The 15,165-nt window shown below is 34.5% G+C and overlaps 1 long non-coding RNA gene across 6 annotated transcripts in view; it reads left to right on the top strand.

The window, feature by feature from the left end:
• The window catches only part of LOC118154541 (uncharacterized), a 310,862-nt gene that overhangs the window by 2,937 nt on the left and 292,760 nt on the right, over positions 1 to 15,165 (top strand). For 5 of the 6 annotated variants that reach the window (XR_013519317.1, XR_013519316.1, XR_008482094.2 and 2 more), the window contains exon 2: positions 11,056 to 11,239. This is a non-coding gene — a long non-coding RNA (uncharacterized LOC118154541). The remainder of the gene's footprint in view (positions 1 to 11,055; positions 11,240 to 15,165) is intronic. The other variant, XR_013519318.1, reaches the window with a different exon arrangement.

The following is a 15,165-nucleotide window of genomic DNA, read 5'->3' as shown; positions in this document are numbered from 1 at the left end:
TATTAAATTCTGAAACTTTGGTTAAAATGTAGATATTAAATAAATATTTAAGATGAATAATTTTAAGCATGTGATAAGAATATGGGGATTTGGATTTAATGAACACGATTTGAGTTAAAATTTCTGCAAATGTTTGACATCAGCAATTGCTGTATAGATCTGAAGCAAGCCATCTATGAAAGGAAGGCACGTGAAATCCTGAAAAACAGGGTGGAGCACCAAAGCAATTCTCGCTGATAACATTAAAACAATCTTCACTAGAATAATCTGGAAATATCATTTCTAGATGAATAAACATAAATGGAATTTCTATTAGGAGGAAATTTTTAATGCAGATATTTCAATTAAAAATTTCTGAGTGTCCATAACAAATACCTATCAGATATAAAAGTTACATCTAGAATCCCTTTTGAGTAAAAATAATGGAAATATCAGCAAAGTTTCTAATAGTAGTAATATCTCAGGGTAGCTTTTTCTGCTCATTAATTAAGGACATAGCAACAGACCAAAATTAGCAATTTCTAAATTAGACTTAGAGAAAAAGAGACCAGTTCTTATTTTTATGCAACAAGCAAATGAATAAACAAAATGTGATTCTAATAGATTCTGCTGGAAAGTACTCGGATTTACTTTGTCCAAGATAAGGCTGTCTTCTCACATTTCATCATTTATTGCTTGCTCCACTGCCTGACATCAAGGTTACTGGCAGCTTAATCCTAATTTCTAAAGCACCGTCAACATCCATTTCTTTTCCTTCAAAATAAAATTGAAGTTCTATGAAATGATTTGAAGTAATAAAAAATAGTTATCCATCATAAGACCAAATAAGAACAAAGAAATAATGTCTTCTCATCTCGTGCCGGCAGTCTTAGGATGACATAATTTTAATATTTGTCAAATTGCTATAAGCAGTAAAGAAATATCCAGGGAAGTCATTAGAATTGAAATCCAGCATAATGGAATAAATTTTCAACTAACAAAAGAGTTTGGCCAAAAAAAAAAAAGTATATTTCATAGGATGTAGTCTTTTGTAACTTTCTCACAAGCATAGCATTTTTTATTTTCTTGTTGACATAGTAGATATTTAAAATTCTACCCTCCAAGTACACATACCCACAAAGACTTTAATATTTTTTGTATTCACTACCCTTCCTTGTTATTGGTTAGGAAAGGGGGCTGAATGGTCAAAACTCATTAATAGCTTACAAAATAGTTATAGACAGTAAATTATAACCAAAAAAAAAAAAAAACCTGACAAATAGCTTGTGCAAGTTATAACAACTTCCTGTAGGGGCAAAATAGGGGCACTATTTATGTTGGTTAAGCAAATCCTGCATGTGTTAGATACTGGCCCATTCACCAGGACATTCGTTGGCTGGGACAATAGAGAACAGCAGGTAAGGTAGAGTTAGGAAGGCAGGTGAAACAGATGTATAACTATTATCCCCTGACACATGCTTGACAATCCGGTCCTTGAGAAGGTGAGCTTGCCCAGAAGATATCAGGATTTTCATTCTGATACACTTGACCTTTACATAAGCAGAAAATCAGCAAGAAGCCATGAGCAGTTTGCTTTTTCCCATTTAAAGAGGCTTGAAAGGAGTATGCTCAAGGTTACCCCATGCTTTACAACTTCTTTACTGATAAATTAGAACCTATATTTAAAAATCAAAACTTAGATTTCTCACCCATCCTTTATTCCTCAGGGTAAAGAGCTCCTGCAGGAAGACAATACAATCTGTTTTGCTGATGTGAATCACCTTGTTCTGTCTTAACATCGTGAGAGCTTGGGTGCTGCTCCTTGCAGGTGGACTGCCTGTTCAGTGGAAGTTACTAATGCTGGATCATTCTTTCTATTTATTAATAGAAAAACTAGGAGAATAATAGTAATAATTGGATAATTTTGTTTTGCCTTGAGAGAAAAGATAACATCACATTTAGGCTTACTTTCCCTTCATTAATTTTTTACAAATTTACTTTCTGAATTTGTACTCACATAAAATATACTCCTGTGTAATCCTACATTCCCTTAAAGACCATAAGTAGAAACCTTTAAAATTCTGCATCCATAGTTTAGGGACATGCATTATTTAAAGTTTTTTACCATCTCTTATGACTATGACTATTTTAACTTATTTCCATGGTAGCCATATATACTGAATATTAACCTGCAAACAATATAAATTGAGAAGATATATTTTACCTCTCTTTTTACCATATTGTTGTCTGGTTGATCAATGTAGGAAGAATAAAGCCAGGATTACAGATTCTCTGTAATCATTTGTATTTCATATCAAACACATAGATTTGAGAAATTAGGTACATTTTACAGCTTTTTCTAACTCATGTTTTTTGGTGGCTAAGAAATTGGTACTTTGAGGGTCGGAGGAAATTTTGAGGTAAAAGGTCACTTTTCTCAACAGTTTTCCCAAAGAGCAGTGTAATTTTACATGGGAGTTGCATGAGGATTATCAATTGCACAATGTAAATGGTTCTTATTGCACTTTCTGGTTATTCCAATTGGAGTATTAAAGATAGCCTTAAATTGGATCTTATATGACATGAATAACCAAGAGAGAGATCAGAGTTCTGGCAATAGATCTATTTCATTTATTAAAAGAGTGACAGCTGTAATCCTGCTTTCTTTGCAACTTTTATCCTATACAAAATTTGTTTGGCATTATGGAGGACTGAGTTAGAATATGATGGTTCAAACATAGGCACATCTTACCGTCACTTCATCATGCAGGGAAATGACAGCTTTATTCTTACTGAAGACCAATGGTTCTTCCCATTTTTTTGCAGAGCTCTTCCTACGCTCGTCAAGTAAGCCTGGGATCCACCTACTTTATCTGTTTCCATGTTTGATAGGAAAAACATTGCTCTTTCACTGCATAAGTATACTTTTGTTGTAATATTGGTTTGCCTTTGCATTGGAGCCAAGAGTCTGAATAATTCTGTATTTGAGCTGCAAGGCTTATAGGTCTTGAAACATATTTATTAGAAAGATATAATCCCAAAGCAATGTTGATAAAATATGCCTTGCCTCACACTGTAGGGTCAGCTGACAGTCCTGGGCAAATTTAACTGAAGAAAATAAACTAATTTATAATTGAAAGGCAAGAACAGGAGTGACTGCAAATCTTAAGTGGCTTAAACAAAGTAAATGCTGCCTGAAAAAATTAAATAAGTTATCTGAAAATAGTGGACAATCCAGCTATATAATTGTATGCAAACATACCAGAAAGTTGAAAGCCTGCCGGTTGTGTAGCAGCCAGAATTCATAGCAGGACACTGAATTTCAATTCCCAGTAAACTCTACTAGTGACTAATTTAACTTTATTATTGGATTTAATAATTTTAAAACTCCCTTAGTATAAGTAGCCTTTCATCAGATGACTAAAACATTTTTTAAAATATCATAATAGAATGACTCAAGCTTCTATTTTCACTTAGTGTGGGGAGTCTAAAATATCCCCTAAACAGATATTCATGTATTTCTAGGAGGTTCCAGATATGGGAGATGTCAGGAGGGAGTGTGTTTCTTTCTCCCAGGCACCTCTCTTTGGGATTTCTATAATACCTAATGTCTGATTGTTGTATTCATTCTTGAAACTACTGTTTGACTTCTACAAACTTTCCCAATGAAGAGACATGTGCCTCCCATATTCCTCAGTACAACACTTATGTAAATCACACTTTCATTGGACATTTAAAATCGTGATAGCAGCCTACAGCATAGCAAACAACAGAAGGAAACCTAAACCTCCTGTTCCTATAATTCCAGGCCATCTCTGTTTTGGGGATTCTTTCTATCTTTCCTTGACCCTTGCCTGATACCATGCTATTCGGGTAGCCTTTACTCTTCAGAACGTTCCTCCTAGGCATACTCAAAATTTTGCATAGGTCTTGAAATAAGTTTCAAAATTATAATATTCCATTAACATATCCTAGTTCAAATTCTAAGGCAGTCCTCGTTCTCCCACTAAGCAGAGAGAAACCCAAACACCTTTTCTTCTCTCTCTGTTGTACATACGTTATATACACATGAAAGTTATGAAATTACTTGTCATCCAACCATGACATCGTGAGGAAGGATTTACATTTTTGGTATATTCCTCGTGGCTTATCAAATTTTACATGCACCCCTGTCTGTTCCTTGTTAATAATTATTTCTGTATCTGTTATGTATACCTTACACAAGAGTAGTGATACTACCTTTGCAAATTCAAACTATTTTTGTCTGCATATGAATATCACTTTGTTGCCATTGATTGACATGTCAGATTATTTTAAATTTTATTTTAATGCAGAATTCCATGGTTAATAAGTACAGTTATCCTAAGAAATTTTAGATTTTTAGATTCTAGAAATTCTAGATTTTTAATTCTCAATGGAGCAGTGAAAATAGAATACTTTTTGTGCTGGTGGTAGTAAAAAGACTTTTTTTTAACTTTTATTTTAGGCCAGGAGTGCATGTGAAGTTTTATTATACAGGTAAACTCGTGTCACAGGGGTTTTGTGTACAGGTGATTTTGTCACCTAGGTACTAAGCCTAGTACCCAGTAGTTATTTTTTTTTCTCCTCCTCTCCCTCCTCCTACCCTCCATCTCAAGCTCTCAAGTAGGCCCCAGTGTCTGTCATTCCCCTCTTTGTGTCCATGAATTCTCATCATTTACCTCCCACTTACAAATGAGAATGTAAGGTATTTTGTTTTCTGTTCCTGTATTAGTTTGCTAAGGATAATAGCCTCCAGCTCTATCTGTGTTTCTGCAAAAGACATGATCTCATTCTTGTTCATGGCTGCATGGTATTCCATGGTGTGTATGTACCAGATTGTCTTTATTCAGTCTGTCATTGATGGATGTTCAGTTTGATTCCACATCTTTGCTATTGTGAGTATTGTTGTAATGAACATTTATATGCATGTGTCTTTATGTTAGAATGATTTATATTCTGGGTATAAACCCAGTAATGGGATTTCTGGGTAGAATGGTAGCTCTGTTGTAAGCTCTTTGAAGAATCGCCACACTGCTTTTTCCACAATGGTAGAAGTAATTTACACTCCCACCAACAGCGTTAAAGTGTTCGCTTAAGACTTGTTTTATTTATTATTTCTTTTTGTAAATTTTTTTTTGCTATAATCTGACATCTTTTAGGGAAAACAACCTTTATATCATTGCTTAATTTTTTTTTATATGTGTTTTTTGAAATTTTGGGGGGACTTAATGAAATAAGGAAGAGTTGTTGTTTATATTTATGAGTAGTAAAACACCAACTAAAAGCATTAATTAAAGCCTCCTTCATTTTATTCAAAAGTAACCAATATTTTGTTTTAAATAATTTATTGGTTTCATGGAGCTAGGAGAGACCTCAGTTTTCATCTAGTCTGTCAATTCACAATGTAGGAAACTAATTATCCATTTGTTTCTCTTTGTGTACATCAATCCTTTTTAAATAGTTTTCCCATATATCCCCAATCCTTTCTCGTGTATTTAAACTTTTCTCTCTTTATAAGATTGCTTTTCCTTTGAATATAAAGTCTCTGTCTCTCATGCATCGTTCCTTTCTGACCCTGACTCTGATATTTACTCCTGTCCTTTCTCTTGGCTTTCTTCTTTGAGGCAGTGTATGCATCTAAGTTAATGTTCAAAGAGGCTCAATTCATCCTGATACTTAACCCCATATTAAGATACTGTAATGTCACTCCTATTCCCAACTTTTAGTTTTTTTCCTGAATAGGAAACCTTGAGATTGTAGTTTGTCTTTTTGTATAGATTTTCTTTGGTTAATAAACTTCATTATATCAGAAACATTTAAGGATAGTAGGCTGTACTCTTCCAAACCTCAGCTGTTATCTTTAATGGGGTTTGTGCACTTCCCCCCACCGGCCGCCGACTACATTCTGTTGTATATTTGACTTTTTTATCAGACAACTTTAAGTAAAGCTTTATAATTGATCTAAAGTCTATGACTCAATTTAAGATAACCCTGAGTAGTAACTATAAATCTCTTGCTTGTTTAATGTTGTACCATATATCAATAACGATAATAACAGCTAATGCTGGTGATCTTGAACATGTCTTTAAATTAAATATTTAATGATTTGTCCCAGCTCTATCCTTCTCTGTTTGGATTAAACAAACAAACAAAAAATAGACTCAAGTCATACACAGAATCATAATACGGATTTTTTTTTTTCTGGTAAATCTAGACTATAGAGCTGCCACTACAGTCAAATTTCTTGACACCTGTCTTTACAGAAAGTATTTGAGGTGACCATCTAAGAATTGAACTTGACATTTGGCCAGATGTATGGGGAATCAACATGCTTTATACCCAAAGGAAGAAGTGGGTTTGACCTCTAGAAGGCAAGTCATGGACTATAACCTCAATGGGAGCAGGGGCAAGAAGGATGCTCTCCCTCTTGGGCACAGGATATTGCAAAAGGGGAGAGTTACTCTTGCTTTGTGTTTTTCTAAACTTTACCAGCCATGTAATCTTCCTCTCTAATGGGAGAGATATTGAGAGAGAAAACTGTGTTCTCAACATTTCTGAAAAGAAATTCAAATTTAATTTACAGAAACATCTGGAGAGGGAAAGATGGTCCCCACTTCATTGACTAATATTCAGTGAGCACTTATCATGCAGCAGACATTGTACAAAGTACTCCATCTTTATAGTGCAGTACAGAAGACTTAAAAAATGATCTAGCATTTCTTTCCCCTATATTCTGCTAATAACACTTTTCTTCCTTAGCAGAACTAATCTTATCTACTCCATAGAGTTCTAGTGGAAATTCCAAATATGTTCCTACTGGGGAAGATCTATAGCCCAAACTAGACCATCAATAGTTCCTCACTCCACTCCTAGGTGCAGTGATTTGTTCAAAAGGTGAATGTGTGCCCTGAGCATTTGGAATTTCAAATCATGTTATTTGCAAATAAAGTTAAATTTATCTCCTCCATTTTAATATTTACACCTTATTTTAGAAATTAAGCTAAAGAATTTATAGTCTAGCTAAAAATAGGCATTGGTTTTGAAGAATTATCAGAGAGGATAATTCTTTTCTTTGAAATATTAAAATGATAAATCATATTAAGAGATTTTTAAATATTCCTAATCAGAGCTTATCTCACAGCCAGACACATAGTAGGTATGATTAGCTAAAAACATGGATACATTGAATAAGGACTGCTAGACAATTTGGTGGATGTTTTACTTATTACATACGGAATAAGTGGCTGTGAAAGTGGTCTGTAAACCTATTCATGAGAACAGAAGATCTCGAACATTTTAGTCATAGATTTTGCAATTGCAAAGATACTGTGCTTTGTACCTGAAGATTGAATGTTTCTTTAGATTTTATGTAAGTACTTTATTTTATTTTACTTAATCATTAATGTCACTATTAATTAGCATAATTTAACATGTTAGGTTCCTAGAAATCTTTAATTCTTCTTTCTGATAATCTACCTGGGTTTTATTCTTTTACATAATTCCTATTGCTTTACTCTTCACTTGCAAGCCATTAAAATTACATAAACAAAGTACACTGGAGGCTTATTTGCCTTTAGCTGTTGCTTCTGCATTTTTAAGATCACTTTCCCTCTGTGGCCTTCTGTAAGTTTACAGGCTTACTAAAGACTTCATTTTAGCCAATTTACTAGAGACCTATTTTCCCTACAGGATAACTACAAATAAATATAAAATTATATTGGAAAATAAAATCATCTTAGTACACTTTGCATAGAACATTTTGTTTCAGACTCTTATGGTGTAGATGAACAAGATAATATTTTAATATTCTGGCATTCCTGTGATCCTTGGCAAGTGTCATCATTTTTATTTTGTGGAGGTGTGAAGAGGGACGAGAAGTAGATACCATTTGCCTTAAGTTATGTGGACTTTATCTTTACCTGAGTGAGACAGACACAAATGTCTGGCTCCTCTGCTCCCCGGATTGTCTTTATGATTTATGTCTACCTGAGGTATAATACTATACACAGTGCTTCCAGAGGTTATTCTCAGGTAAATGCCTGTGAAGCAAAAGCGTATTTGATCTATGTAGATTATTGTTATTGAGACTATGATGTTTCATTAATCATAATCTATTTGCATATAATCTTCAATGCTAAAATGTGCCATATAAATCAAGTCTATATCACACAAAGTAATTGTGCACAATTGCTTTGGATAATTTGATTTCTAACCAAATGGAACACTATGTCTGAATGACTTTGAGGTATAAGAAGTTTAGAAGCTGCAGTAATTAGTTAGTGTGTCCTATATCATATTAAAAGGTTCAATTAAAATCATATGAAAATAAATAGAACAGGAGTCACTATACTTACAAACCTAGGTCTCTCTTTACTTAATTACACTGCTAGACTCTCAAAACACTTTCAGAGAAGAAAAAAACAACTTTTGTGAACAAATCTGTCTTAGATTCCTGTCAGTCAATATTTTAACTTCAAAGAGATACTTTCTGTAATCATTGTATGATCTTTGCCTACATGAGCTAACTTCCTTCTTTCTTTTAAATAAGAAAATTCTCAGTTTATTTAGTCTTCTATGTAGTAAATAATATAGTGTTTTGGAAAGCACCTCATTGATTTTTTTGTGTGAGGTTGTTGGTTTCAACCTTGAATATAAGATTATCGTTGAAATTTAAGTGTTGAAATAGTCACTGTGAAGAATGTTGAGGACAATTAAAATTTAACTGAAATTCAGGATGAATTGATATTTACACAAGATATAAGCAATTCAGAGATACATCTAACACATGGCTTCTGTCCTGATTTTTTCCTTCGCCATATTGAAAACCAGTATTTGCAATAAGGCAACATTAATTTTTATTCAAAGACACAAAGCTCTTCTCCAAATCATAGCACCTCCAAGTTAAAAACAAAACCAAAAACCTCTTAAAATACTTTTCCTAAGGGTGCAAATCTTGGTTGGTTTTCTTTTTTTACTCCTCCTACTCTAACAGAATTATATTGTATGTAAAGGCGTCAAAAAATTTCCAGCTGTAAAAGTTTGGATGACTATAAAGTAATAAAATAGCAAATGAAAGATGAGACAAAATGAATTTTATATAAAATGGTTTAGCATCAGCTATGATAGCTGATATCTTGAAAATAATGGTTGGAGTAATGTTATATGATTTGTCTGCAAGTATGTGTGGCAATAAATTCAAGTGTAGAGTTATCCTCCAGTCATGTAAAATATTGAGCACAGCATATCATTTTAAAATGATGTGTAGTGCACTATGTAGAGAGCAAAATGACAATCTACAATAATACTTTCTGACCCCAGCTCTCCAGCAAAGCCACAGTTTAACTGGTTTATTGACAGGGTGGATTGTTATAGATTAAAGTGGTTCACAAAAGATGGCAGCTCCAATTCTTTTGTAATAGTACAACTGAGCTGTTCATGAAAACCCTTCATCCAAGCAGCTCAAAACATTACTAATCGGTGCTTTTATGCCTAACATTTATCAGATAACTTCTTATTTGCAAGGACTTTGAAATCTAAACTGGTATTCATCAATTATGTCTGTGAGATGTTCTTGCATATTTACGGTATTTAAAAGTGAGACACAAAGGCCTAGTGAGTCTCAATAAACTCTCCAAAGACATTCCATTAGACAACTTGTCCTCCAAGGCTCAACTCTGTCCTTGAACAATTGACTGATATTTTCATCTTGAGTAAAGCGGAACAAATTAAATGGCCTTTTCAGAACCACTTGACTTTGGGCAAGTTGCTTCACCACCATTTGTTTCTATCCTTACATGATTATAAATAAGAATATCACTAATTTTCATCATTTCACTTGCATTGCAAAAAGATTTATCTAATTCACATTCTATTTTGCTTTTCCAGAAAAGGTCTATATATATCAAATATAATTAAACATTTATTTTTTATTCCATCCCTTTGAAGAAAGGGTTTTATTTCATGTTTAGGGGATATTGTATTTTCTTAGAAACCCAAACCCTTTGAATATTTTTCATATGTTTCTGTGGAATATTTAGCAACTGAAATCTCCTTCATTTAAAGTGTCATGAACAACAGATGGTGCCCCTAAAAAGACTAGTTTCATATGCAAGTTATTTTGCAATAAAGCACTGTCCTTGAATTGTATTCAAAGTAAACTTAATGCTTATAAGTATGAATCAGAAAGCCAAATAAACCAGAAGACATAAATGGAAGATAATTAATGGTAATACATATAATTTCATTGTCATAAATATCAATCCTTGTCAGAACTACAGAGATGGAATTTTGACATTTTAAAGTAATCCCTTATCCGTACAGTTTAAGACTTTGAATGAAAGTTTCCTATGGGACTTCTCAAGGTGGATGCATTTTTGGGATCCTTGTGTGAATTTCCCTTAACTCTCGAATGCAGTTTCTCCACCTGCCTTTAAGCTTTTTAGCTTTCTGTGACCTTCATGGCATTTATCACACAGCTGGCATTTTGCTTGTGGGCCACTGAGTGCTACTACTGACCTGAGAATAGCTCAATTTATATCATCTTGCTATTTGATAATCTTATTTCTAGGAAACCTGGCCATCCCATTGGCTCTATGAATATGAAATAATTGTGATTTTAAATAGTTAACTCTGGTACTGAGGGACGTGAGAATTTACATATTTTAAATATCCTTACTGTAGATGACTTATTGGGATATGAAAATACCTGTATTTTGAGAATATTTATTCTCTTCAAGTTTATGGTGTTTTGTTTTCTCTAGTTCCCACATCTGGTTGGTTCTGCTTCTTCCTGGACATCTCCTAGGATGCTCAACACTGCTCCCTTCTAGGCTTCAACTCTACCTACTACAGGGAAGAAAAAAGGAGTGAAACTAAGTTTTGTCTGCTGTCTAAATCTCCCACCTTTAGCAAAGATCAGTGGCAGTGTATTACCAGGAGATATTTGTTTGAGGAATTGTGTAATAGTTAATTGTATGTGTCAGGTTGGAGGGTGTTTTTGGATAAGATTAATAGTTTAATCTGTGAACTTCGAGTAAAACAAATCTCACTTCATAGTGCAGGTGGGCCGTACACAATCAGCTGAATGTCCAAATAGAGCAAAAAGACCAAATTTCCTGAGCAAGAGAGAATTCTTCAGCAGATGCCCTTGGATTTTATTGCATCACCAGCTCTCTTGGGTCTCCAGCCTGTGGATACACACTACAGATTTGGGACTTGCCGGCCTCCATAATCACATGAGGTAATTTCTTACAATAAGTATCTTTCTTTATATATACATACACATTCTATCATTTCTGTTTGCTAATCCTGAGTAATATAAATTGATTCTCAGTTCAACACAGAATATGAGGGATCAAGAAATGTAGGTGAAGTGGAGAGTAGAAAAATAATATGGTGAGAAGATGTGGCTTCGCTCTAGACTTGCAACTAACCATTCTGAGTATCAGTGGTATTGAAGCTTATCCTATATCAAAATGAGGACATTCAATTAGATAAACTTAAATATTCTTGCCAGCCTTTACACAGGTGGCTACATGAATCCCTGGATGGTCTTGGCCTGAGAGAGGCCTGTAGCTTCTCTGGTACTTCCTCCATCACTGTATGGGAAAAATGTACACAATGGGGGCATTTGTCAAGTATGAAGGAATGAATGTTTATCATTAATGAATTAATTATTCATAAATAGACAGGAGACTCATTCATCTCCTACCATACTCAGTAAAAATCAAAGTGTTCAAGCAATTCATTTACAAAACAATCAAATTCTTATGATAAGTAATTTTGTGTCTATGTTAGATATTTTTTATTTTTATTTTTTTTATTTATTTTTTTTGCCAATCAGTTTGAGCTTATGAGGTTAGCCTTGAACTGATGACCTCGCCTTCGCGAGCGCCATGACCTCCGGCGGGAGCCACTTTGGACCCCGATATTTTTAAAATGTCATTAATGATGAGTTTAATAATTGAAAAAAATGACAGGAAAGTAAACCAACCTTCAAAAATAATGTACCCCAGGGATCTCAGTTATGACTCCCTGAGGCATCAAATAGAAAGTTAATGGGAGATACAGATGTAAATGCTGCTGTATCAGTGCCTTAAGCATTTCCTGTTTCCTGTTACTGGTTTTGCTGAATGGTCTTTTTAAATGATTTCTTTCTTTCCTTCCCCTCCCACCTTCCTTTTGAATTTTCCTTTTAAAATCCCTGTAATTAGTTTATCTCTGTTATCATGCTCATATCATTATAGATTCTTGTGTATTTGCTATGTGTGCCACTTTTCTAGAAACCAAGCAGTTTATGAAAAAGATGTAATTTATGAGAGTTTAAAGAACATGGAGAGCAAATATGAGGGTTATATAAGATTTATAAAGGCGTTCATGTTGATAAAATAGTACATGGTTTATCATGGTTATGTAAATGTTCATTACAATCAAATTCTAAATACTAAAAAATGCAGATATAGAAGCCATTGTTACATTTTAAGAACAATCATTAAATTGTCGTCATTCTGTCAGCTATAAACTGTGTGATTTGGTCTGAAGGAATGCAGCCTGGTGGTGCAAACTGGCGTAGGATGTTCTGTCTCAGTTCCTTTGTGTTGTTTTGAGCATTTGTGCCTACCGCAAGTGTGCAAAGCCCTGTCCCATGTAAGTGTCTTTTCCTGTTGAGAGCATGGATAGCCTCTGTGTTACCAGTAGTGGTCTGATGTAGTCTACTTGCCAGCTATGTCCCTGGCCTCCCCCCAGGGGATTGGTGTAGTCATCCATTATTAAATAGTGAGCTATACATCTTGCATCAATCCACGCTCCTCCATTTTGCAACATTCAAAACTAAGGAGACTTCTAAATTGGTCACTCGATCCATTCAGTAAAGGTTTTCCAGGAAGCTGATGATATTGATCTACAAAATGAGACAACTCCTTCACATTTCGCTCCCTGGTTTCCGTAGCTTTTTTTGCTTCCTCCCACCACCTTGACTATCTTGTTGGTGACCAGAGTCGCAGTATTTTCCACTATAATTTTTCCCTTTCGTAGTGGCTTTAACACTACAGGCTGTAGCTCAGATTGTCCCAAACCAAAGTTTGATGCAGTAACAGTATCTACCCCAACATTTTGCTTTATTTTGAACTTACTTATTACAAATAAAAGAAAAACTAAAGGACTGCATATTTAGCTTGTTTATCATTATTTTGCATTTCCTTACGTCTCCAGTGAGCAAACTACTTAGGAGTTGGGTCTATCATTTCTAAATTCTACTGGTAACTTTTACTTCTAGTAACTGATCATAGCATGGCTGCTGTCTCATACCCAAGGGGACTTGGTAGCTACCTAGGCATCAAAAGTTCATCTTTCTTTGCTTCCTCCTACTTCTCCCCAGCAATGCTTTCACCATGCTTTCATGATTCAATCGTTCTAGAGAATCCCGCTTCTGATGCTTACTGTATTATCACAATTGATGAAAAAAAGACATGTGATGAAATTCAACCTTCATTTATCATAAAATAAACTCCCAGCAAGCCAAAAAGGGAATTTCTCCAATTTGAGGACATCTGAAAAAAAAAAAAAAGCCACTCCCACTAGTCCACAATTAGCCTTATACTCAGCAGTTAAAGACTAAATGCATCTCCCTCAACATCAGGAAGAAGGTGAGAATGTTCTGATACTCCCCTGGAACATTTCTGATACTCTCTCTTTTTGGTTTTTAGAATTGTCGTTGGAAACTTTTTTAAAAAAACATATAACTTCCAACTCTTTGCTGAAATTCTCTATCTCTTCATGCATGTGGTCTACATTTCTCTCTGGATCTGTTGGCATTTTGATCACAGATAAATTGAAGATGATATCTAATAATTCCAACCTCTAAGCAATTCCTGGGTCTTCTTCTGTTGCTACTTTTCTACCTTGACCACGGGCCACAGTGTTATGCTTATTTATGTGTCACATAATGTTCGATTACATAGAGAACATTTTGCACAAAAGGATACTAGACACTGAAGTTAGTATTTACCTCCGAAGAAAAGCGTGCTACTTCTTTTGCCAGCTGCTGGAGGAGCACCTAAGTTAATGTGGTTATCTGTCGTTCTAGAGTTGTTCATTCAGTCATTCATTTATTCACCTTTCATTTGGTTCAGTTCACTATTGGCTTCAACATTTTGAAAGTGGGATCAGGACTTTCCCTTCAATAGTGTTCGGGATTATACATTGGCAAGGTTCCAAAAATTGTTTAGTGCTTTACAGGTGAACCACCAGATTTCCTAACTATCGGTGATCTCTCTCTTCTCTATATTTTGACTGCCAGCTTTTTGGGATGCTGGGGCTTTCTTTTTGTACCAGGTAAAGAACTATAGGAAAGTGTTGGCATGTGGGTGTAGATACACTTTGACTGGGGCTTCTTTGAATTCTAGTGTGTAATGCCATATGGTGGTTAAAAGTTTGTTAAAAGTTCTGTTCATTCCTCCTTCAACCCATCTGTGGTACATTTGTCCTCATTCCTATCATTATGCCAGAAACATAAGCAGCTGTGGTCTTTTTTTCTCCTATGAAAGGCTTGGCTCATTCATTTACTGAATTAATTTATTCAGATTTCTTTGTATCTTCAGATTCCTAATTGGCTTAAAATTTATGATGTTGCAACTTACTTGATTTGTTTTGGTTATTAGGGTAAGAGTTAAGGTCTCTTTTGACTTTTGTTATCCTGATCAAATGTATTTTACTAAATTATGCTGTTTTACCTTTCTGTCTAGAATTGAGTGCTTTGATTATTAAATTGTAATATTTCCTATCTAATAATGAAATAATTTAAAACTAGGTATTGGCATCTGAGTTAAACTGTGCCTATACCTCATACATTTTTAGAGCTCACACTTTCATTGTCATTAATTTATAATTTTTTCACTTAAAAATTTCTAAGTATTTTTAATTTAAGTTTTGATTGCAATTTTCCCCAGGAATACTTAAGAAAAGGTGTGTGTGTTTGTGTGTGTGCGTGCGTGCACATGTGTGTATGTTCAATTCCAGTTTTGTTACATTGTGATCAGAGACTATAGTCAGATATATTTCTGATTTGGGGGTGTCCTGGGTTCTCATGTTCTAACATTTAATAGCATTATGTTTCAGTCAGGGTACTAGAGGCATTTGGCATACAGGTAAGCTATTAGTACCTATTGA

The sequence above is a fragment of the Callithrix jacchus genome, chromosome 6 (assembly GCF_049354715.1).
Source record: "Callithrix jacchus isolate 240 chromosome 6, calJac240_pri, whole genome shotgun sequence".
Lineage (NCBI taxonomy): Eukaryota > Metazoa > Chordata > Mammalia > Primates > Cebidae > Callithrix > Callithrix jacchus.
Note: the sequence above shows the minus strand (reverse complement) of the source record. Positions and strands in the feature narration are given on the sequence as shown.